The sequence below is a fragment of the Triticum dicoccoides genome, chromosome 3A (genome assembly GCF_002162155.2).
Source record: "Triticum dicoccoides isolate Atlit2015 ecotype Zavitan chromosome 3A, WEW_v2.0, whole genome shotgun sequence".
NCBI classification, from domain to species: Eukaryota; Viridiplantae; Streptophyta; class Magnoliopsida; order Poales; family Poaceae; genus Triticum; species Triticum dicoccoides.
The window spans coordinates 580,141,043-580,165,468 of record NC_041384.1 but is presented as its reverse complement, the minus strand read 5'-3'; positions in this window follow the sequence as shown (position 1 = coordinate 580,165,468).

The following is a 24,426-nucleotide window of genomic DNA, read 5'->3' as shown; positions in this document are numbered from 1 at the left end:
GCGGCGGCGGCGGGTGGCAGCGTCCGCGGGGTGGCGGGGCTCCGGGCGGCGGCGGTTGCGGGGTCGGTGGCGGCGGCGGCTAGCGGCGTGGGGCGGTGGGGTGCGGCGGCAGGGCGGCGGCGGCGGCGCTAGAGGCGGCGGGGTCGGGCGGCTAGGGTTTGGGGCTTAACGTGCTCAGGGTCGGCTCCTTATAAAGGCCGGCCCAAAGAGTCCTGGCCGAAACCAGCCCTAAGTCGGTTGCACGTTTTTTTAAATAATTACGTGTAGAAAAACTAAACGGATTCCAAAAATCCCGAAATGAATTTTCCCCGACTTCTAAAATCAAGACGAACATGATGAACATTTATTTGGGGCCTAAATGAAATTTTGAAAAACACGCATTTTTCCTAAATTCAAATAAAATAGCAAATAAATCCAAAATAAAAATCTTATTTGATTTTATCATTAAATCCTCAATATTTCTTTATTTTGGGAAAGTCATTTTATTCCCTCTCTCATATTTTTATAATAGAAATAATTGAAGATAAAATAAATAAAATCAAATGATCCTATTTTCAAAATTTGAGAAAACCCAAATATGAAAATAACGAAATCCCCAACTCTCTCTGAGTGTCCTTGAGTTGCGTAGAATTTCTAGGATCAAACCAAAAGCAAATAAATATGATATGCAGTGATGATCTAATGTATAACATTCCAAATTGAAAATTTGGGATGTTACAAACCTACCCCTTAAGATGAATCTCGCCCTCGAGATTCGGGTTGGCTAGAAAATAGGTGAGGGTGGTCCTTCAGCAGATCTTCCTCTCGCTCCCAGGTGGCTTCATCCTCGGTGTGGTGGCTCCACTAAACTTTGCAAAACTTGATAACCTTGCTGCGGGTGACTCGGCTGGCATACTCAAGAATCTTGACTGGTTTCTCCTCATAGGTCAAATCACTGTCCAACTGAATCGCTTCCAGCGGCACTGTATCTCTCAGCGGTATATCAGCCAGCTCTGCATGGCACTTCTTCAACTGTTAAACGTGGAATACGTCGTGAACTCCTGACAATCCTTCAGGCAATTCCAACTTGTAGGCTACTTCTCCCATACACTCCAAAACCTTGTATGGTCCTACAAAACGTGGCGCTAACTTTCCCTTAACTCCAAAGCGCTTAACTCCTCGAAGTGGTAATACTCGAAGATAAACTCGGTGTCCAACTTCGTAAACTGTCTCCTTGCGTTTAGAATCTGCGTAGCTCTTCTGCCTGGACTGGGCTACCTTGAGCCTATCGCGAATCAATTTCACCTTCTGTTCAGACTCCTTAATTAAATCTGGTCCAAACAACTGGCGGTCTCCAACTTCATCCCACGACAATCGGGTCCTGCACCTCCTTCCGTACAAGGTTTCAAAAGGGGCCATCGTCAAACTGGATTGATAACTGTTGTTGTAAGAGAACTCTGCATATGGAAAATTATCGTCCCAACTAGATCCGTAATCTAGCGCGCAAGCTCTTAGCATATCCTCCAAAATCTGATTGACTCTCTTAGTTTGTCCATCTGTCTGTGGATGAAAACCTATGTTGAACTCTAGCCTGGTACCCAAAGTTTCGTGCAACTGATTCCAGAACTTTGAGGTAAACTGAGTTCCTCTGTCTGATACAATTCTCCTTGGAACTCCATGCAGACATATGATCCTGGTCATGTATATCTTTGCCAACTTAGCACTGGTGTAAGTAGTCTTCACTGGGACGAAATGAGCTACCTTTGTCAAACGATCGACTACTACCCAAATCGAGTCGTAGCCTGAATGAGTTCTGGGCAAACCTATGATAAAATCCCTGCCTAGCTTATCCCACTTCCATTCGGGTATTGGCAATGGTTGTAGCAATCCCGCTGACTTCTGATGCTCTGCCTTTACTGCCTGACATACATCACAAACTACTACATACTCTACAATATCCTTCTTCATTCCGGTCCACCAAAAAATATCCTTGAAATCCAAACACATCTTGGTATTTCTTGGGTGAATCGAATATGGTGAATCATGGGCTTCCTACAGAATTAACTTCCTAATCTCCAGGTCATTGGGCACATAAACACGGTCTTCAAACCATAGGGTATCATGTTCATCCTCACGAAATCCTTTAACTTTTCCTTTGCTAATCTTCTCCTTTATAGAGGCAATCTCCTTGTCAGTCTTCTGAGCTTCTCTGATCTTATCCATCAAAGTAGACTGAATCTCCAATGCTGCTACATAGCCTCTTGGAACTATCTCCAAACATAGCTCATGAAGGTCCTCGGGTAACTCCTTCGGTAAATCTCCCGTCATTAGGGTGTTGACATGGCTTTTATGGCTCAGTGCATCGGCTACTACATTAGCCTTTCCGGGATGATAATTCCATCTCATATCATAATACTTGATGAGCTCCAACCATCTCCTTTTCCTGAAATCCAACTCCTTCTGCGTGAAAATATACTTCAAACTCTTGTGATCCGTGTACACTTCACAATGGTTTCCAATGAGAAAATGTCTCCAAGTCTTTAATGCATGCACTACGACTGCTAACTCCAAATCATGCGTGGCATAATTCAACTCATGAGGCTTAAGCTGTCGTGAGGCATATGAAACAACTCTTCCCTCCTGCATAAGCACTGCTCCAAGTCCTCGACATGAAGCGTCGCAATACACCTCATAATCCTTGTTCTGATCCGGCAAAATCAACACTGGTGATGTAACCAAACATTAATTCAACTCCTAGAAACTGGCCTCACATTCCTCAGTCCATATGAACTTGGTATCCTTCTTTAACAACTCCGTCATAGGCTTCGCAATCTTCGAGAAATTTTCAATGAATCTCTGGTAGTATCCTGCAAGTCCAAGAAAACTCCGGATTTCTCCAACTGTTGTTGGGGCTACCCAATTTGTCACAGTGACAACCTTGGTGGGATCTACTTCTATACCTTCTCCGGATATAACTTGTCCAAGGTATCCAACTTCCTTCAACCAAAACTCACATTTTCTAAACTTGGCATATAACTGATGTTCTCTGAGCTTCTCAAGTACCAAACGCAAATGCTCCTTATGCTCCTCTTCATTCTTCGAGTAAACCAGAATATCATCAAATAACACTACGACGAACTTATCCAAAAACTCCATAAACACTTTGTTCATCATGTTCATAAAATAGGGAGGTGTGTTAGTCAGACCAAATGACATAACGGTATACTCGTACAACCCATAACTGGTGGTAAAAGCCGTCTTAGGTATATCATATTCTCGGATCTTCAACTGATGGTATCCTGATCGCAGATCGATCTTGGAAAATACCTTAGCTCCTTGCAATCGATCGAACAGATCATTGATCATCGGTAGTGGGTACTTGTTCTTGATTGTTACTTCATTCAATCCTCAATAATGAACAACCATCCTTAACGATCCATCTTTTTTCTCCACTAGATGTACTGGCGATCCCCAAGGCGATGAACTTGGGCGAATATAACCTTTATCCAGTAACTCTTTAATCTGCTTCTTAATCTCCTCCAAATCTTTTGTGGGCATCCTGTATGGTCTCTTAGATATTGGCCCTGTGCCTGACAAAAGCTCAATCAAAAACTCAATGTCTCTATCCGGTGGCATGCCTGACAACTCCTCTGGAAATACATCAGGAAAATCCTTTACCACCGGTACTTCCACCTGTACAACTCATGTTAGGGAATTTACTTGAGTCCTCTTCGGCACATGTCGGGATACATACTTGATCCTTCTTCCTTCTGGGGTGGTAAGCAAAATCGACTTACTGGCGCAATCAATGTTCCCTTCATACTTCGATAACCAATCCATGCCTAATATCACATCCAATCCTTGAGATTCCAATACTATTAGGTCCGAGGGAAATACATAGTTACCAATCCTTAATGGTAACTGATCACACCATAGACTAGCCATATACTTTGCTCCAGGTGAGGTTACTAACATGGGTGACCTAAGGGCTTGGGTTGGCAGTTTATACTTATCAACAAATCCCCTTGAGATGTATGAATGTGATGCACCAGTATCAAAAAGAACGAGTGCAGTAAATGACTTAACAAAAAACTTACCTATTACTGCATGTGGCTGAACTTCAACCTCCTCCACGTTTACGTGGTTCACCTATCCCCTATTGAAAGGGTTCGGCTTCTTCCCAAAGCTTCCATTGCCACTTCCATTCTGGGCTTCAGGACATTCATTGGCATAATGTCCGGTCTTCTGGCACTTAAAGAAAGTGACTTGGCTTAAGTCTTTCTTGGCTGGGGTTGACGGGTTGGTACGGTTCTGGCCGTTGCTTCCTCCATTCCCATTACCATTCTTGGGGCCATTATGATTGTGCGAGCTTCCTCCCTCGTGGGTATGCTGAAAAGGTCCTCCCGTTTAGGGGTAAAACGCGGCTTCTACTGCGCTCCAGAATTGTACTTCCCTTGTCCATACTTCCTCTTACAGTTTTTAATCTGCTGCTGCTTCCCTTCAATCATAAGAGCACGATCTACCAACTCCTGGTAGTTGTTGAACTTGCTACCATCAACTGCATGCTCAACTCATCATTCAGTCCTTCCAGAAACTTCTTCTGTTTAGCTGCATCCGTAGCAACGTCATCTGGGGCATAACGTGCTAGCTTACTAAAGTCATCCACATACTGACCAACTGTCCGTCCTCCTTGGCGCAAGTTGCGAAACTCACGCTTCTTCATGGCCATAGCTCCTGCTGAAACATGGGCAGTATGGAAAGCCTGCTGAAACTGGTCCCATGTGACAGTGTCGATAGGGTAAGTGGCTGTAAAATTCTCCCACCATGATGCTACGGGTCCATCCAACTGATGTGCGGCAAATTTTACCTTTTCCGCATCTGTGCATCCTGCCGTGGTCAACTCCCTTGCTGTCTTGCGGAGCCAATCATCTGCTACTATAGGCTCGGTGTTACTGGAGAACACCGGCGGATTTAGCCTAAGAAAATGGGTTAAGTGATCAACAGGTGGTGGTGGTGGTGGTGGTGGTGGTGGTGGGTTGTTGTTCCCCTGATTCTGATTCTGGACTAGCAACTGCATCAACGTATTCTACTGCTGGATCAACTGAGTGAGCTCCGGTGGGAAGGTAAATCCGGGGTCACGACTCGGAGGCATCTGATGGGTTTAGAAAAGATGAGATTTAAGAATAGAGAGAGGTCCAGAGAGAAAACACTACCCATATGCACATGAGGCAAATGCACACAAAATCACTTCATTCAATCAAACAAGGGCATACAATTGGTCTAACTATCACAAAAGTGCTTGGACTACTCTATTTACATGGGGGAATACTACTACTAATGGGGTGGTCTGCTAGATATATTCTTCGGTTGTAGACTCCATGATATCTGCTCCAGCTTCATCAACATAGTCATCATCGCTATCGTCTGGGTCCGAGTCGGTGTCGTCGATGATGATGTAGTCTTCTAGGCGAATCTCCTTGGGTTCTTCATCTTCTTCTACTAGTGTAGGATCTCCCATGAATATTCCGATCTTCTTGATCAGGTCGTCATTATTCTCCACTAATACTTCGATTTCCTCCATGTAATCTTCACGTGTGGCCTTGAGTTCTTCCTCCAGTTCCATGATTCTTGTCCTCGCCTTCTTCAGATCTATCATGTCTACGCACATCTGGTTCTCCTGACGTCGAATGTGCTAGTTTAACTCCTGGATGAAAGCTGCGATTGATCTATCCCTCTTGGTGCTGATCATCTCCCAGTGCTCATCTCAGCGCCCACAAATCTGGTAGATAGTATCCTTGAGATCATTGCGGTAAACTTCTCCAATACGTCCCATGGCGATGTGATCTGCCATGCTCTTTCCTAGACTCCAGGTTGGTGCATCAAAGGAAAACTCTATGGGCTTAGTGACTGGCATGAACGTCCTTCCTGGAACTTGAACTTGAATCATCCAGTGCTCCTCTTCAGGTAAAGTGGCGTTGTAGGTTCCGGTGAAGCTTGGTACTCCGATGTTCAGGTATCTAGTGACTTCCTTCAAGTGACGTCCAAAGGGTGTATCTTGTTGCGTAAACTTGTTCCTTGCATCCACCATCCTAAAAGAGTAGAAAATATGAGAAGTCAGAAATGAGAAGAGTGAGTAGTGATCTAGGGCTTTAGCTTAGTGGTTGTGTCCTACAGTCAGCGTGGGCTCTGATACCATCTTGTAGCGACTAGACCACAAACGGTCTAATCTCTGTGCTTCAGTGTCATCCCTGGATTAGTAATGCTGACATGCATAGTACTTGAAGGATTTATAACAGAGTAGCAATCACACACTTATTACATCGAATGTCTCAAGAGAGAACTTATTACAATAAATATGGCTTAAGGCCATCTAATAACGATAACAGCGGAAGGCTTGGAAGATAAGTGAGTCCATCAACTCCAACGGCATCACTGAGTATAGAACCACGACCTAAAGGCACCTTACTCGTCGTCTGAAAAGTCTGCAACATGAACGTTGCAGCCCGAAAACGGGTCAGCACATGGAATATGCTGGCAATGTAACACATAGAGAGTAATGGAAGAATAAAGCTATACTACATGCATATTTGGCTGGTGGAAAGCTCTATGGTTACAGTTTTGCGTAAAGCCAATTTTTCCCTACTACAAAGGAATAAATTTTATTTAACTATCATGGTAATTGTTAAACATTGAGAGTGTAGACACCCTCTCAATCCCAATTAAGAATCATCATCAAAACCCAACAAAAATAATTAGAGTAACATGATGAGATTCACATGATAATCCAAGTACCAGATACTCAAGTTGTCCATAACCGGGGACACGGCTAACTATGATTAGTTTGTACACTCTGTAGAGGTTTGCGCACTTTTCCCCACAAGACTCGATCTCTTCCGTTGGGATTCTCGCACTACATGATGTTTGAGAAATGGATGACCGAGACATAGTCTTTCAGAAGCACTAGCACCTTACAAACGGGTAGACCATACCAACCTACATCCCCTACATATGCTAGTCTACCACTGTAAGAGTTCGCACGACTTATTCAACTATGCTAGAGCCCATAGTAGCTTGTGGCTGCACACGGAAGTTTCTAATATGAATAATCTCATGATCCCTTTGAGCCTGGGTGGCGGTCCATAAAGAAAAACAGGCAATCGCTGGAATACCCAGGTGCCTCAATCCACCCATATGTGTGTTTAAGTTGCCACCTTAGACAAACCATTAATTTAACAATCTCACATATGGAATGGATACAGTCACCCAATCCACGTCTACTAGCATAGCATGGCAATATAAGCAAACGTAGAAGTAACTCCAAAAGGTTTGAATAATAAAACAGGTAATAGGTACTACCTCATGTACTTCCCAAAACACACAATTTAATTAGATCCTAATCATGCTATGTTTGAGGATTGATCTAATGCAATAAAAACGAGGTAGTAGGAGGTATGATCAAAGTGTTACTTGCCTTGCTGATAATCCACGAAACCTAGCGATTCAAAGTAGCAAGCGGCGCACTCCGGGTACTCTATCGCAAACAAACAAGCATACAACAAGTACTCATCTAATACACGGGTAAAACTCAAATAAGAGAACTAACCAGAAAGTTCAACTTAAGAACTCCGATTTGCAAAAAGAATCAAATCGAACGAAGCAACGAAAGTCAAACGTCGAAAGAAACAAACCTCGTTTATTAATCTGAATCTAGGTCAAATTTTACAGAGGCAAAAACTTGTCTGAGTTGGTTAAACGGAAAGAGGGTTTCGAAACGAAACTCCGGGCGCTTGAATCGCCTGATTCCGGTAAACGAGCGAAAAGTTACACTAGAACGAAAATCGGATCTGAAATCGCGATCAGAAATAATCGTGGAAAATCCGAGAAAAAGAAAAACGATGAACAGATTAACGAACGAACGTTCGTTTTATGTAACTAAACGGTGAACGCGTTCGTTAAAAAGGACGAACGAGCGAACGCTCACTAAATAAACTAAACCGCAAATAAACCGATCTAAATAAAAAACGGATCTAAAAAAACCGAACGAAAAACCGGCGGAAAACCGAACGGTTTTCCGGGGAAAACCGGCGGCGGCGGCGGGGTCAACCTCCGGCGGCGGGCGGCGACGTCAGCCGAGCGGCGGGGCTCCGGGCGGCGGCGGCGGCTGCGGGGTCGGTGGCGGCGGCGGCTAGCGGCGGGGTGCGGCGGCTAGCGGCGTGGGGCGGCGGGGTCGGGCGGCTAGCGTTTGGGGCTTAACGGGCTCGGGGTCGGCTCCTTATAAAGGCCGGCCCGAAGAGTCCTGGCCGAAACGGGCCCTAAGTCGGTTGCGCGTTTTTTTTAAATAATTACACGCAGAAAAACAAATAAAAGAAATACTAAACAGACTCCAAAAATCCCGAAATAAATTTTCTCCGACTTCTAAAATCAAGCCGAATAGGATGAACATTTTTTGGGCCTAAACGAAATTTTGAAAAACGCGCATTTTTTCTAAATTTAAATAAAATAGCAAATAAATCCAAAATAAAAATCTTATTTGATTTTATCATTAAATCCTCAATATTTCTTTATTCTGGGAAAGTCATTTTATTCCCTCTCTCATATTTTTATAATAGAAATAATTGAAGATAAAATAAATAAAATCAGATGATCCTATTTTCAAATTTTGAGAAAACCCAAATATGAAAATAACGAAATCCCCAACTCTCTCCGAGGGTCCTTGAGTTGCGTAGAATTTCTAGGATCAAACCAAAAGCAAATAAATATGATATACAGTGATGATCTAATGTATACATTTCAAATTGAAAATTTGGGATGTTACAAAGCGCTATCGTTTAACGCCCCTAGATAGGCATAACAAGCAAAAATAGATCTAGGTATTGCCATAATAGTAAGATAGATTATTAAAACTCATTTCATATTCTCTATGTTCGGCAGCAAGTTTTCTTGGAGGCAAGCAAAAGTAATCAAAAGGGCTAAATTTAATAGGACAAAGGTCCCCAAGATCAACCTTGGGACGAGTAGGTTCCTCCTTTGGTCCTTCATATTGCACAACCAATTCATCATTATAAGCATTCTTTTGATATAACTTTGTGAGCCTATATTCAAGAGAATATCCTAGTTCGTTATTTCGAATAGCCAAATCATCATTAAGTTCAGAAATTCTATCAACTAGAACATTGGTAGGAAACCTTTTTCTAAGATTTTCATTGAAAGCAACATAGTCTATAGATTGAAAACGCATTATTTCTTCTTGATCAAAGATGATAGCCTCTATGGGAGGACGGCAAGTGTCCACCCTATAATGTGCAAAGATTTCTTTGTCCTCTTTTATTATGAATCTAAACTCATGAGCCAAAAAGATAGTAGCGGCACGCTTAACAGAAGAATGCTCAATATTAGAAAATTCCAGAAAAATCCTTTGTATGGAAGGATGCATGTGCATGAATTGACTTTCAAGTTCAACTACAAGCATGGCAATAGCGTCCGCAAGACTACTAGTTCTATGAAGGATAGAACTACCCATAGAGGGTAAAGCACCGACACAAGTAAAAAAATCTTGAACAACTCCTTTTCCAATAATATTACCACTACCAACACGGAATCTTTTTATATGTGAGATAGTGGGTTCTTTAGTAGGAGCATCAGAATTATTATCGACAATAGTTTCCCCAATTTCAGACATGGAGGCAGAAGGTAAAGGACTAGCCATAACGATAAGCAAACAAACTAACACACAAGCAAACAAAGAGCAAGCGGGCAAAAAGAGGCAAATAGAGAAAGAGAGGGAGGATAGAGAGAGGGGGGCAAATAAAACGGCAAGGGTGAAGTGGGGGAGAGGAAAACGAGAGGCAAATGGCAAATAATGTAATGCGGGAGATAAGGGTGTGTGATGGGTACTTGGTATGTTGACTTTTGCGTAGACCTCCCTAGCAACGGCGCCAGAAATCCTTCTTGCTACCTCTTGAGCACTGCGTTGGTTTTCCCCGAAGAGGAAGGGATGATGCAGCAAAGTAGCGTAAGTATTTCCCTCAGTTTTTGAGAACCAATGTATCAATCCAGTAGGAGGCTAAGCGCGAGTCCCTCGTACCTGCACAAAACAAATAAATCCTCGCAACCAACGCAAATAGGGGTTGTCAATCCCTATAAGGCCACTTACGAGGGTGAGATCTGATAGATATGATAAGATAATTTTTTTGGTATTTTTATGATAAAAGATGCAAAGTAAAATAAAGGCAAAGTAAATAGCAAAGGAAATAACTAAGTAGTAGGAGATTAATATGATAAAGCTAGACCCGGGGGCCATAGGTTTCACTAGTGGCTTCTCTCGAAAGCATAAGTATTCTACGGTGGGTGAACAAATTACTGTTGAGCAATTGACAGAATTGAGCATAGTTATGAGAATATCTAGGTATGATCATGTATATAGGCATCACGTCCGAGACAAGTAGACCGACTCCTGCCTGCATCTACTATTATTACTCCACTCATCGACCGTTATCTAGCATGCATCTAGAGTATCAAGTTAAAATAGAGTAACGCCTTAAGCAAGATGACATGATGTAGAGGGATAGACTCATGCAATATGAATAAAACCCCATCTTGTTATCCTCGATGGCAACAATACAAAACGTGCCTTGCTGCCCCTACTGTCACTGGGAAAGGACACCGCAAGACTAAACCCAAAGCTAAGCACTTCTCCCATTGCAAGAAAGATCAATCTAGTAGGCCAAACCAAACTGATAATTCGAAGAGACTTGCAAAGATAACCAATCATACATAAAAGAATTCAGAGAAGATTCAAATATTATTCATAGATAGATTTGATCATAAACCCACAATTCATCGGTCTCAACAAACACACCGCAAAAAGAAGATTACATCGAATAGATCTCCACAAGAGAGGGCGAGAACATTGTATTGAGATCCAAAAAGAGAGAAGAAGCCATCTAGCTACTAACTATGGACCCGTAGGTCTGAGGTAAACTACTCACACTTCATCGGAGGGGCTATGGTGTTGATGTAGAAGCCCTCCGTGATCGATACCCCCTCCGGCGGAGCTCCGGAAATAGCCCCAAGATGGGATCTCGTGGATACAGAAAGTTGCGGCGGTGCAATTAGGGTTTTGGATCCGTATCTGATCGTTTGGGGGTACGTAGGTATATATAGGAGGAAGGAGTACGTCGGTGGAGCAACAAGGGCCCACGAGGGTGGAGGGCGCGCCTGGGGGGTAGGCGCGCCCCCGTACCTCGTGGCCTCCTCTTTTCTTTCTTGGCGTAGGGTCCAAGTCTCCCAGGTCTTGTTCGTTGAGAAAATCACGTTCCCGAAGGTTTCATTCCGTTTGGACTCCGTTTGATATTCCTTTTCTTCGAAACCCTAAAACAGGCAAAAAACTGCAATTCTGGGCTGGGCCTTCGGTTAATAGGTTAGTCCCAAAAATAATATAAAAGTGGATAATAAATCCCAATAAGGTCCAAAACAGTAGATAATATAGCATGGAGCAATCAAAAATTATAGATACGTTGGAGACGTATCACCCAATGCCAATTTCTGTTTTTCCCTCTTTTTGAGTTTTACAGAAAAGGAATATCAAACGGAGTCCAATTGACGTGCCAATTTTTGACAATTTTTTATGGACCAAAAGAAGACCCCCAAAGTAAATGAGTTGGGACGCCCACCCACCCCTCCAGGCGCGTGGGCATGCCTCGTGGATGCCTCGGGCACCTCCTTGACGTGAGACCGATGCCAAAAAATCCTATAAATACAAAAACCTTGGAAAATTAACCTATATTAGGAGTTCCGCCGCCAGAAGTCTCCGTAGCCACCGAAAACCAATCTAGGCCCTCTCTGGCACCCTGCCGGAGGGGGACATCATCACCGGAGGGCATGGAGGAGGATCCCAGAGGGGCCATCATCACCATGAAGGCCAAGGACCACAGGGGGAACCTCTCCCCATCCAGGGGGAGGCCATGGAGGAGGAAGCACAAGGGGGAGAACCTCTCCTCCTCCTCTCTCTCTCTCTCTCTCTCAGTGGCACTGGAGTGCCATCGGGAGGCGAATCATCACCGCGGTGATCGTCTTCATCAACATCACCATCCTCATCTCTTTTACGCGGTCCACTCTCCCGCACCCCGCTGTAATCCCTACTTGAACATGGTGCTTTATGCCACATATTATGATCCAATGATGTGTTGCCATCCTATCATGTTTTGAGTAGATATCCTTTGTCTTTGGGTTGATTGATGATCTAGATTGGTATGAGTTGTATGTTTTACTTTGGTGCTGTCCTATGGTGCCCTCCGTCTCGCGCAAGCGTGAGGGATTCCCGCTGTAGGGTGTTGCAATACGTTTATGATTTGCTTATAGTGGGTTGCGTGAGTGACTGAAACACAAACCCGAGTAAGGGGGTTGTTGCGTATGGGATAAAGAGGACTTGATGCTTTAATGCTATGGTTGGGTTTTACCTTAATGATCTTTAGTAGTTGTGGATGCTTGCTAGAGTTCCAATCATAAGTGCATATGATCCAAGTAGAGAAATTATGTTAGCTTATGCCTCTGCCTCTGCCTCATATGAAACTGCAATAGTGATTACCGGTCTTGTTAACAATTGCCTAGGACAATTCCACACACCGATCCACCATTATTCCACACTCGCTATTTATAATACTTAGTAATATATTCTAACTGTATGATAACAGCACCTACTTTTATATTTTAGATCTCTGATATCATACAAAGTTATCCTCTTCATACCTACAACATAGTTTTATTTCTCGTTGCTAGTTGGAAGCAAACGTTCGGTGTACGTAGAGTCGTATCAGTGGCAGATAGGGCTTGAGAGAATATTGATCTTACCTTTAGCTCCTTGTGGGTTCGACACTCCATACTTATCACTTCCACCTTTGGAAATTTCTATGATGATTCCTTGCACTTGGGGATTATCAGTCATCCCAAAAGTAATGTCTTAAATCATAGAAAACCTTTTTCTTTTGTTGGTATGTAAAACAAGGTGGTATAAATTTAGCAATAATAAAATTAGCATAGTTTGCATACCATGGAGTACTACAAGAAGCATTTCCAACAACTAATTGTTCATCAAGAAAACTATCATCAATAGGTAGTGGGTCATCAAGAATATTTTCTAACCTAGACAGGTTGTCTGCTACGGGGTTCTTAGCTCCTTTCCTACCAGTAATATGTAAATCAAATTCTTGCAGCAAGAGAACCCACCTAATGAGTCTAGGTTTAGCATCTTTCTTGTCCATGAGGTATTTAATAGCAGCATGATCAGTGTGAACAATCACTTTGGAATCAATAATATAAGATCTGAATTTATCACAAGCAAACACAACTGTTAAAAATTCTTTTTCAGTAGTAGCATAGTTTCTTTGAGCATTGTCTAGAGTTTTACTAGCATAATGGATACCATTTAATTTCTTATCAACTCTTTGTCCTAGAACATCACCAACAACATAATCACTAGCATCACACATAATTTCAAAGGGTAGGTTCCAGTTAGGTGGTTCAACAATAGGTGCAGAAATTAAGGCTTTCTTAAGTATTTCAAATGCTTCTACATAATCATCATAAAAAACAAATGGAACATATTTTTGCAAAAGATTGGTGAGGGGCCTAGAAATTTAGAGAAGTTTTTAATAAATCTCCTATAGAAACCAGCATGACCAAGGAAGCTTCTTATACCTTTGATATCTTTAGGACACATAATTTTTTTAATAGCATCAACTTTAGATTTATAAACTTCAATACCTTGTTCGGAGATTTTATGCCCCAAAATGATACCTTCATTAACCATAAAGTGGTACTTCTCCCAATTCAAGACAAGATTAGTTTCTTCACATCTCTGCAAAACTCGGTCAAGGTTGCTTAAGCAATCATCAAAAGAAGTTCTGTATAAGGAAAAATCATCGATGAAAACCTCAACAGTCTTTTCAGAAAAGTCAGAGAATACAACAGTCATACATCTTTGAAAAGTAGTGGGTGCATTGCATGAACCAAAAGGCATACGTCTATAAGCAAAAGTACCAAAAGGGCAAGTAAAAGTAGTTTTTTCTTGATCCTCTTATGACACGGGTATTTGGGAAAAACAAAATATCCATCTAGAAAGCGGAAATGTGTATGTTTTGATAGTCTTTCTAGCATTTGATCAATAAAAGGTAGAGGATAATGATCTTTCCTAGTAGCTTTGTTTAATTTTCTAAAACCAATTACCATTATATAACCTGTGATAATTCTTTGTGGAATCAATTCATTTTTATCATTAGGAACAACAGTAATACCTTCCTTCTTAGGGACACAGTGAACAGGACTTACCCAGCTACTATGAGCAATAGGATAAATTATACGTGCTTCCAGAAGCTTTAGTATTTCATTTCTTACCACTTCCTTCATCTTAGGATTTAATCATCGTTGGTGATCAACAACTGATTTAGCAACAGGATCCATATTAATTTTATGCTGACATAGAGTGGGACTAATGCCCTTAGGATCATCCAGAGTATATCCAATAGCGGCACAGTGCTTCCTTAAAGTTTTCAATAATCTCTTTTCCTCATACTTTGAAAGGTTAGCACTAACAATAACATGATATATCTTCCTTTCATCAAGATAAGCATATTTCAAAGTATCAGGTAATTGTTTAAGATCGAACACAGGATCACTCTTTGGTGGAAGAGGATCTCCAAGAGTCTCAACAGGCAAATTGTGTTTCAAAACAGGCATTTGTTTAAACAATATCTCATCTATCTCTTTTCTTTCATTCATAAACATATCATTTTCATGGTCTAGCAAATATTGTTCTAAAGGATCAGTAGGAGGCACGGCAATAGAAGCAAGACCAATAATTTCATCTTTACTAGGAAATTCTTTATCACGTGGTTGTCTACGGAATTTGGAGAAACTAAACTCCTGAGACACATCACCAAAATTAACACGGATTGTTTCTTTCTCACAATATATCTTAGCACTAACAATATTCAAGAAAGGTCTACCAAATATAATGGGACAAAAATCATCATGTGGGGAACCCAAAACTATAAAATCAGTAGGGTATTTTATTTTCCCACACAAGACTTCAACATCTCTAACAATCCCAAGTGGTGTGACAATATCTATATTAGCAAGCTTAATAGTAACATCAATATCTTCTATTTCAGCAGGTGCAATATTATTCATAATTTCTTGATACAAAGTAAAAGGGATTTCACTCACACTAGCATGAAAATCACATAAGCCATGATAGCAATGATCTCCTATTTTAACACAGACAACAGGCATGCCAACAACAGGTCTATGTTTATCTTTTTCATCGGGTTTAGCAATTCTAGCAGCTTCATCACAGAAGTAAATAACATGCCCATCAATATTTTCACCCAAGAGATCTTTAACCATAGCAATACTAGGTTCTACTTTAATTTGTTCGGAGGGTGTAGATGTTCTTGTATAACTCTGAACCACAGTTGAAGTTTTAGCATGTTCTTTTATCCTAACAGGAAAAGGTGGGTTCTCAACATATGCAGTAGGAATAACTAGATCACCATTATAAGTAATGGGTTCTTCTTAAGCTTTAATGGGTTCTACTACTTTTAATTCAATGGGAGGATGATATTTAAACCACTTATCCTTAGGGAGATCAACATGAGTAGCAAAAGATTCACAGAAAGAAGCTACTATCTCATAGTCAAGTCCATATTTAGTGCTAAATTCAAGAAAGACACATGTATCCATAAAAGATTTAACACAATCAAACTCAAGGTTTATACCTGACTCCTTACCTTCGTCGAGCTCCCAATCTTCAGAGTTGCGTTTAATTCTTTCGAAAGGATCCCATTTAAATTCAATAGTCTTCTTCATAAAAGAACCAGTACAAGAAGTATCGAGCATGGATTGATCATTACGAGAAAGCCGGGCATAAAAATTCTGTATAATAATTTCTCTTGAGAGCTCATGATTGGGGCATTAATATAACATTGAATTAAGCCTCCCCCAAGCTTGAGCGATACTTTATCCTTCACAAGGCCAAAAATTATATATATAATTCTGATCACGAGGAATCATATGCATAGGATAAAACGTCTGATGAAATTCCATTTTCAGTTGGTTGTAATTCTAAGTTCCAATATCATCGCATAACCTATACCATGTCAATGCCTTTCTCTTCAAAGATAAAGGGAATACATTCTTCTTGACTTCATCCTCGGGAAAACCTGCAAGCTTAAATAATCCACAAACTTCATCCACATAGATTAGATGCAAATCGGGATGTAATGTTCCATCTCCTACATAAGGATTAGCTAGCAGTTTCTCTATCATACCCGAAGGATTTTCATAATAAATATACTCAGTAGGTGTAGTAGGTCGAGGAACAACTCTTTGCTCTTCTGGTCGAGGTGAAGATACCCCGAACAGGCCCCTCAAAGGATTATTTTCCATAGTGACAATAAATTTTAGCACGTAATATAAATGTTTCCTTACCAAATTCCACTCACCAAAGGCGCTCCACTCCCCGGCAACGGTGCCAGAAAAGAGTCTTGATGACCCACAAGTATAGGGGATCTATCATAGTCCTTTCGATAAGTAAGAGTGTCGAACCCAATGGGGAGCAGAAGGAAATGACAAGCGGTTTTCAGCAAGGTATTTTCTGCATGCACTGTAATTATCGGTAACAGATAGTTTTGTGTAAGATAATTCATAACGGGTAACAAGTAACAAGTGTAGCAAAGGTGCGGCAAGGTGGCCCAATCCTTTTTATAGCAAAGGATAAGCCTGGGCGAACTCTTATATAAGTGCTCTTGAGGACACATGTAAATTATTGTCAAGTTAGTTTTCATCATGCTCATATGATTCACGTTCGTTACTTTGATAATTTGATATGTAGGTGGACCGGTGCTTGGGTGTTGTCCTTACTTGGACAAGCCTCCCACTTATGATTAACCCCTCTCACAAGCATCCGCAACTATGAAAGAAGAATTAAGATAAATCTAACCATAGCATGAAACATGTGGATCCAAATCAACCCCTTACGAAGGAACACATAAACTAGGGTTTAAGCTTCTGTCACTCTAGCAACCCATCATCCACTTATTACTTCCCAATGCCTTCCCCTAGGCCCAAATCATGGTTAAGTGCCATGTAGTCGACGTTCACATAACACCACTAGATGAAAGACAACATACATCTCATCAAAATATCGAACGAATACCAAATTCACATGATTACTTATAACAAGACTTCTCCCTCGTCCTCGGGAATAAACACAACTACTCAAAAAGCATGTTCATGTTCAAGATCAGAGGGATATTGAATATCATTAAGGATCTGAACATATGATCTTCCACCAAGTAAACCAACTAGCATCAACTATAAGGAGTAATCAACACTACTAGCAACCCACAGGTACCAATATGAGCTTTTGGGACAAAGATTGAATACAAGAGATGAACTAGGGTTTGAGAGGAGATGGTGTTGGTGAATATGTTGATAAAGATAAACCCTCCCTCGATGAGAGGATCATTGGTGATGACGATGGCTTCGATTTCCCCCTCTGGGAGGGAAGTTTCCTCGGCATAATAGCTCCGCCGGAGCTCTAGATTGCTTCTACCCAGGTTCCACTTCGAGACGGTGGTGCTTCATCCCGGAAGCTCTCTCTTGATTTTTTTTCTAGGTCAAAATGCTTCATATAGAAGAAGATGGGGCTGGAGACCTGCCAGGGGGCTCACAAGCCTTGGGGGCATGCCCTAGGGGCGCGCCCTGGGGGTAGGGCGCGCCCCCAGGATTGTGGCCACCTGGTGGCCCCCCCCTATGGTATTTCTTCGCCCAATATTTTTATATATTTCAAAACAATTCTCCCTAAAGTTTCAGGACATTTGGAGTTGTGCAGAATAGGTCTCTCAGATTTGCTCCTTTCCGGTCCAGAATTCCAGCTGCCGGCATTCTCCCTCATCATGTAAATCTTTTAAAATAAGAGAGAAAAGGCATAAGTATTGTACCATAATGTGTAATAACAACCCATAATGCAATAAATATCAACATAAAATCATGATGCAAAATGGACGTATCAATGACCAAGGCAAAATGCAAGGTCAATTGGGAGGATGTTTGTCAGCCTATGAAATATGGTGGGCTAGGAGCATTCAACAACGACAAATTTGTGTGTGCTCTTAGGCTTTGATAGCCATGGTAGGAGTGGAATGAGCCTTCCAAGTTGTGGGATGGGATGAGAAACCATGTGACGATCATGAACTCAACTTATTATATGCCTCCACCTCTATCACTATTAGTAACAGATCAAGGACACCATTGTGGAGCTCCACATGGTTTCTTGGGCATAAACCTATGGAAAATGCACCTCTTATCTTTGAGGCGTCGTCATGAAAGAATTGGAATGTAAGGGAGGCTCTTAGAGACAATCCTTGGATCTTCAAGATCAAACCTTCTACCATTTTCTCCATCCAACACATTCACAGATTTTTCATGTTATGGATGCTTCTCCACGATCTCATACAAGAGGACATTGTTTGGAAGCACATGGCTAGTGGGCACTACTCGGTAGCTTTCGTTTACATGGCACAATCCTTGGGGAAGATTCTCTCTCCAGTGGAGTGATACATCTCCAACGTATCTATAATTTTTTATTGTTCCATGCTATTATATTATCAATCTTGGATGCTATATATACACTTACAAGCAATTATATATATCATTTTTTGGGACTAACCTATTAAATTAGTGCCCAATGCTAGTTGCTATTTTTTGCTTGTTTTGGGTTTCGCACAATATCAATACCAAATGAAGTCCAAATGCCATGAAACTTTTTGGGGATTTTTTCTGGACAAAAGAGACACTAGAAGCTTCAAGAGAAGACTAGATGTGGGAGCATGGGCCCACCACCCACCAGGGCATGCCCTGGGGGCAGGCGCGCCCTGATGGGTAGTGGGGCCCATGATGCTCCATTTGACCTAGCTCCACCTCTATAAATTCTATAAAATCATGAACCACCATAGGAGTCCACGAAATACTTTTTCCACTGCCGCAAGTTCCACAACCACGAGATCCCATCTGGAGGCTTTTTTTGTCACTCTGCCAGAGGGGGATTCGATCACGTAGGGGGCTCTTCATCATCCTTGCCTCCCTCCGATGATGCGTGAGTAGTTTACTATTGGAAATATGCCCTAGAGTCAATAATAAATTATTTATTATCATATTTCTCTGTTCATGATAATCATTTATTATCCATGCTAGAATTGTATTGATCGGAAACTCAGATACATGTGTGGATACATAGACAACAACGTGTCCCTAGTGAGCCTCTACTTGACTCTCGTTGATCAAAGATGGCTATGGTTTCCTAGCCATAGACATGAGTTGTCATTTGATAATGGGATCACATCATTAGGAGAATGATGTGATGGATAAGACCCAAACTATAAACGTAGCATATGATCGTGTCAAGTTTATTGCTATCGTTTTCTGCATGTCAAGTATATGTTCCTATGACCATGAGATCATGCAACTCACTGATACCAGAGGAGTACCTTGTGTGTACCAAACGTCGCAACGTAACTGGGTGACTATAAAGGTGCTCTACAGGTATATCCGAGGGTGTCTGTTGAGTTGGCATGGATCAAGACTGGGATTTGTCACTCCGTATGACGGAGAGGTATCTTAGGGCTCACTCGGTAATACAAAATCACAAGAAACTTGCAAGTAATGTGACTAATGGGTTAGCCACCAGATCTTGTATTATGGAATGAGTAAAGAGACTTGCTACTGACGAGATTGAACTAGGTACAGAGATACCGACAATCGAATCTCGGGCAAGTAACATACTGATAGACAAAGGGAACATCATATGGGATTAGCTGAATCCTTGACATCGAGGTTCGACTGATAAGATATTCGTAGTATATGTAGGAACCAATATGGGCATCCAGGTCCCGCTATTGGTTATTGACCGTAGAGGTGTCTCGGTCATGTCTGCATAGTTCTCGAACCCGCAAGGTCTACACACTTAATGTTTGGTGACAATATAAGTATAGTTGAGTCATTATGGTGGTTAATGAAGGTTGTTTGGAGTCTCGGAGGAGATCCCGAACATGACGAGGAACTCCAAAGTGGTTTGGAGGTGAATATTGATATATTGGACAAGGGTATTGGAGTCCGGAATTGTTCCAGGGGTACTGGGTGATAACTAGCATGACCGAAAGGGGTTTCGAGGGAGGGGGCTGCAAGTGTTGGGGGGCCTATGGGCCAAGGGGAGGGGGCAAACCATCCCACTAAGGGGTTGTGCGCCCCCTCACCCTTTCGCGCGTAACCAGGAGAGGTGGGGCGCCCCCTCTGGGGTTCCCTCCACCTGGCTTGGGGGGCAAGCCACCCTAGGGTTTCCCTAGGGGCACCCCCATCTGCCTTTGCCGCCGCCCCCCTAGATGGGATCCAGGGGCGCCACACCTCCTCCCTTCCCCATATATATAGAGGGGTAGCGGGAGGGCAACCACACCCATCTATGCCACGACGCTGCCCTCCCTCTCCCTCGTAGTCCTTCTTGTTCTTCGGGAGGCTTGGCGAAGTCCTGCTTAGATTTATCCACCACCACCACCATCACACCATCGTGCTGCCGGAGGAATCGAGCTACTGGATCGAGGAGGTGAAGGCGTCATCAAGCCGTACATGTGTTGAACGCGGAGGTGTCGTCCGTTCGGCGCTAGATCGGGAGTTCATGGTACGGATCGTGATTGGATCGCGAAGATGTTCGACTACATCAATGGTGTTTCTTAACGCTTCCGCTTAGCAATCTACAAGGTATGTAGATGCAATCTCTCCTCTCGTAGATGTCCATCTCCTAGATTGATCTTGCTGAGCGTAGCAATTTTTTTGTTTCCCATGCAACATTCTCCAACAGTGGCATCATGAGCTAGGCCTATGTGTAGATGACATCCCTAGAAGAACACAAAGTAGTTTGTGGGTGTTGATATTCAAATTGCTTCCTTCCTTGGTCTTTTCTTGATTAGGCGGTATTTTGGGATGAAGCGGCCCGGACCAACTTTACATGTCCACGTACATGAGACTGGTTCCATCGACAGACATGTGACTTTGTTGCATAAAGATGGCTGGCGGGTGTCTGTCTCTCCCACCTTAGTTGAATCGGATTTGGCAAAGGCGGTCCTTGTAGAAGGTTGAATAGGAACTTGCATATCACCATGTGGCTTTGCGTAGGTGTAAGTGCATCTAGTGCCACCCCTAGTTGGTTTTGGAGTATTGACGACAAACCTAGTTGAGGGACTAATGTGTTTGTGAGAATTGCAGGATAACATAGGTAGAAGTCCCTCATTGATTCGGTTTTCCTACCAGAGATGACCCCTAAAAATGTATGAAGACATTGATGTCAAAGGTGGTATATGAAGATATTCTCATTGAAGATTATGACAAAAGAAGACATCGCATGAAGCCTATGGAGCTCGAAGACTCAGATCTTTCGTAGTTCTTCTTCTTCTTTATTGAGTCATAGGAACCACCATACTGTTAAGTGGGGTCCAAGAAAACCAGTCAGAATGACTGAAGTGATGCTTAACCAAAACCTATGTCTTCGAGTGAAGACTATGAGAGCGAATCTTGTCCAGACTCGGATAAGTCAGCTTTGCTTGTAGCCCAAGTAAAGTTGCCGTGTGTGTTTGAAATCGGACCGTTGGAACACGTGTCAGTTCCTTAGTGACCCAGGGTCATTTTGGACAAATCAGGTCAGGTTGCTTAGTGGCTATAAATAGCCCACCCCCTACAACCATAAACGGTTGGCTGCTTAGAGTTAGAGTACGGCTTTTGTCGTTTGAGAGCAACCCACCTCGAAGGCTTTGAGAGAGAATTCCTTGTGAGGATAAAGCCCTAACCACCCAGAGCCAAAGAGTGTTAGGCATCACTTAAGTCTTCTTGTCTGTATGATCTGAAGACTTATTACACTTGAGGACTGTGAATCCTCCAGCCGGTTAGGCGTCGCGTTCTGAGCATCCAAGAGACATTGTGGATCGCCGGTGAACGAAGTCTGTGAAGGTTTGGGAGTCTACCTTGAAGACTTACCAGAGTGATTGGGCGAGGTCTGTGTGACCTTAGCTCAAGGGGAATACGGTGAGGACTGGGTGTCCTGAGCTGCGTGTTCAGGACTAGGTGTCCGGGACTGTGTGTCCTCAGGTTTAAATACCTAGCTGCCCTAACCAGACGTACAATTGTCACAGCAACTGGAACTGGTCCAACAAATCATTGTCTTCAATGAGTCACTGGTTTCATCCTCCCCTTCCCTTCACTTACTATTGGTCCTGGTGAAGTCATTATATGATTGCACTATCTTTTGTCTTCACTGAGTGACTGCGTGTTCTGTTTGGCTTCATAATATCTTCCTACCTGATCCTTACTACATTGCTGCTATTAGTCATTGTGCTTTCACTTTATTGAATACTTGACTATGGTTTGCCTAGTGTAGTCTACCTTCCGTTGCATGGTAATAGGTTTATTTCTATCGTTTGTCTTCAAAACTTCCACGTTTCGAAGACTTTCATAAAAATCGCCTATTCACCCCCCTCTAGTCGATATAACGCACTTTCAATTGGTATCGGAGCAAGGTACTCCCATGTTCTGTGTGATTTGGTTTAACCACCTGGAGTTTTAGCTATGTTGACTGCAGGGATAATTAAAGTCTCCGCTGCGTGCCCCGTCTTCGATGGAACTGAATATCCCTACTGGAAGAATAAGATGTGCATGCATCTTGAAGCCATTGACGTCGACCTATGGTATGTCGTCAAGAATGGCGTTCCCAAGGCTAGATAAGGTGTCACTGCTGCTAACGTCAAGAAGTTCGTTCAACTGGACTCTACTGCCAAGAATATCATCTGTGGTCATCTGACCAAAGGACAGTATGGCCGCGTGAGTGCTTTGGAAACATCTAAGCTAGTCTGGGACTGGCTCTCCAAGGTCAACGAAGGCGTCTCAACCCAGAGAGATCAGAGAATCAGTGTCCTTCGCAACCTCTTCAACCGCTTCAAGAGAAATGACAATGAGAATGTACAGCTCACATTTGATCGACTCACTGACATCACAAATGAGCTTCAAGCCCTCGGCGCTACTGAGATCACCAATCATGAAGTCGTCAAGACACTCCTGAGATCACTTGATAGTTCATTTGACACCCTAGCCTTGATGATTCAAGAACGTCCTGATTTTAAGACACTCGATCCGTCTAACATACTTGAGAGGCTCAATACACATGAGTTTCAGCTTTCTGAGAAAAGAGATATCTACGATCCCAACTATGGGCGAACTCGTGCCTTGAAGGCAAAAGCTGTCTCCTCATCTAAAGAAGAATCTGACAGCAGTTCTGATGATCCTGAAGACATTGGAAAGGAACTTGCTATGCTTGTGAAGAAGTTCCAAAAATTCACCAAGAAGAAAGGCTTCAGAAAGTCTTCACGATCAAGCTCAAGGAATGATGGAGCTTCTGCTCATGACTACAAGAAGAAAACATGTCACAAGTGCAAGAAACCTGGCCACTACATCTCTGAGTGTCCGCAGTGGGACATTGAGAACAAGAAGAAAAAGAAGAGCAAGGAGTATGATTTTGATGACAAGAAGAAGAAGAAATACTCAAAGTCTTCTTCCAAGTCCTCCTCAAAGTCTTCATTACACAAGAAGAGCTCATCTGGCAAGGCACGTGCGTTTGTTGGCAAGGAAATGGATTCAGAGGAGGAGTCCTCTTCTGAGGAGGCGGAGGTGGAGTCTGAGGAGGAGTCCGATTCTGGCATTGCGATTCTGGCTACAGCATACTTCGCCAAGTCCATCTTCAACACTGAAGACAATGACTCCATCACCGACACCTGTGCAAATGACAAAGACTACTCCACTCCTACCTACTGCTTCATGGCACGCGGTGCCAAGGTAAACACACGCACTACTAGCTATCAAACATCTAGTGACGATGACTCTGATTGTGGTTCCAAACCCAGCTACAAAACACTCGCTAAAATTGCAACTGAACAACAGAAAACCATGGAACACATACAAAAACTGTTAGACAAAAGCGATGATTTGTTGGACGCTGAAATGACTCGATCTCAGTCCTTAATTGAAGACATAAAAAATCTTCATGTTAAGTATGAGGAACTTGAAAGTCGTCATGAAACGCTCTCAACAGCTCATGAAAGGCTTTCCTATGATTATCTTCAAAGGAAGCAAGATCTTGAGAAATTGAGAGCGGCTCATGAAGATCTTCAGAAAGAAAACGAGTCGCTTCGCGCCGAACAGATCAGTTCAGCTCAGGAAAAATTTGAACCACCATGTCATAAATGTATTGAGCGTGATAATGCTACCTCTGTTGCTGAATGTTCTACTACTGCTACTGTTGCAATATCTTCAACTGTTGATGTGGGAACTAACTCCTCTGCTGAGGATACCACTGCT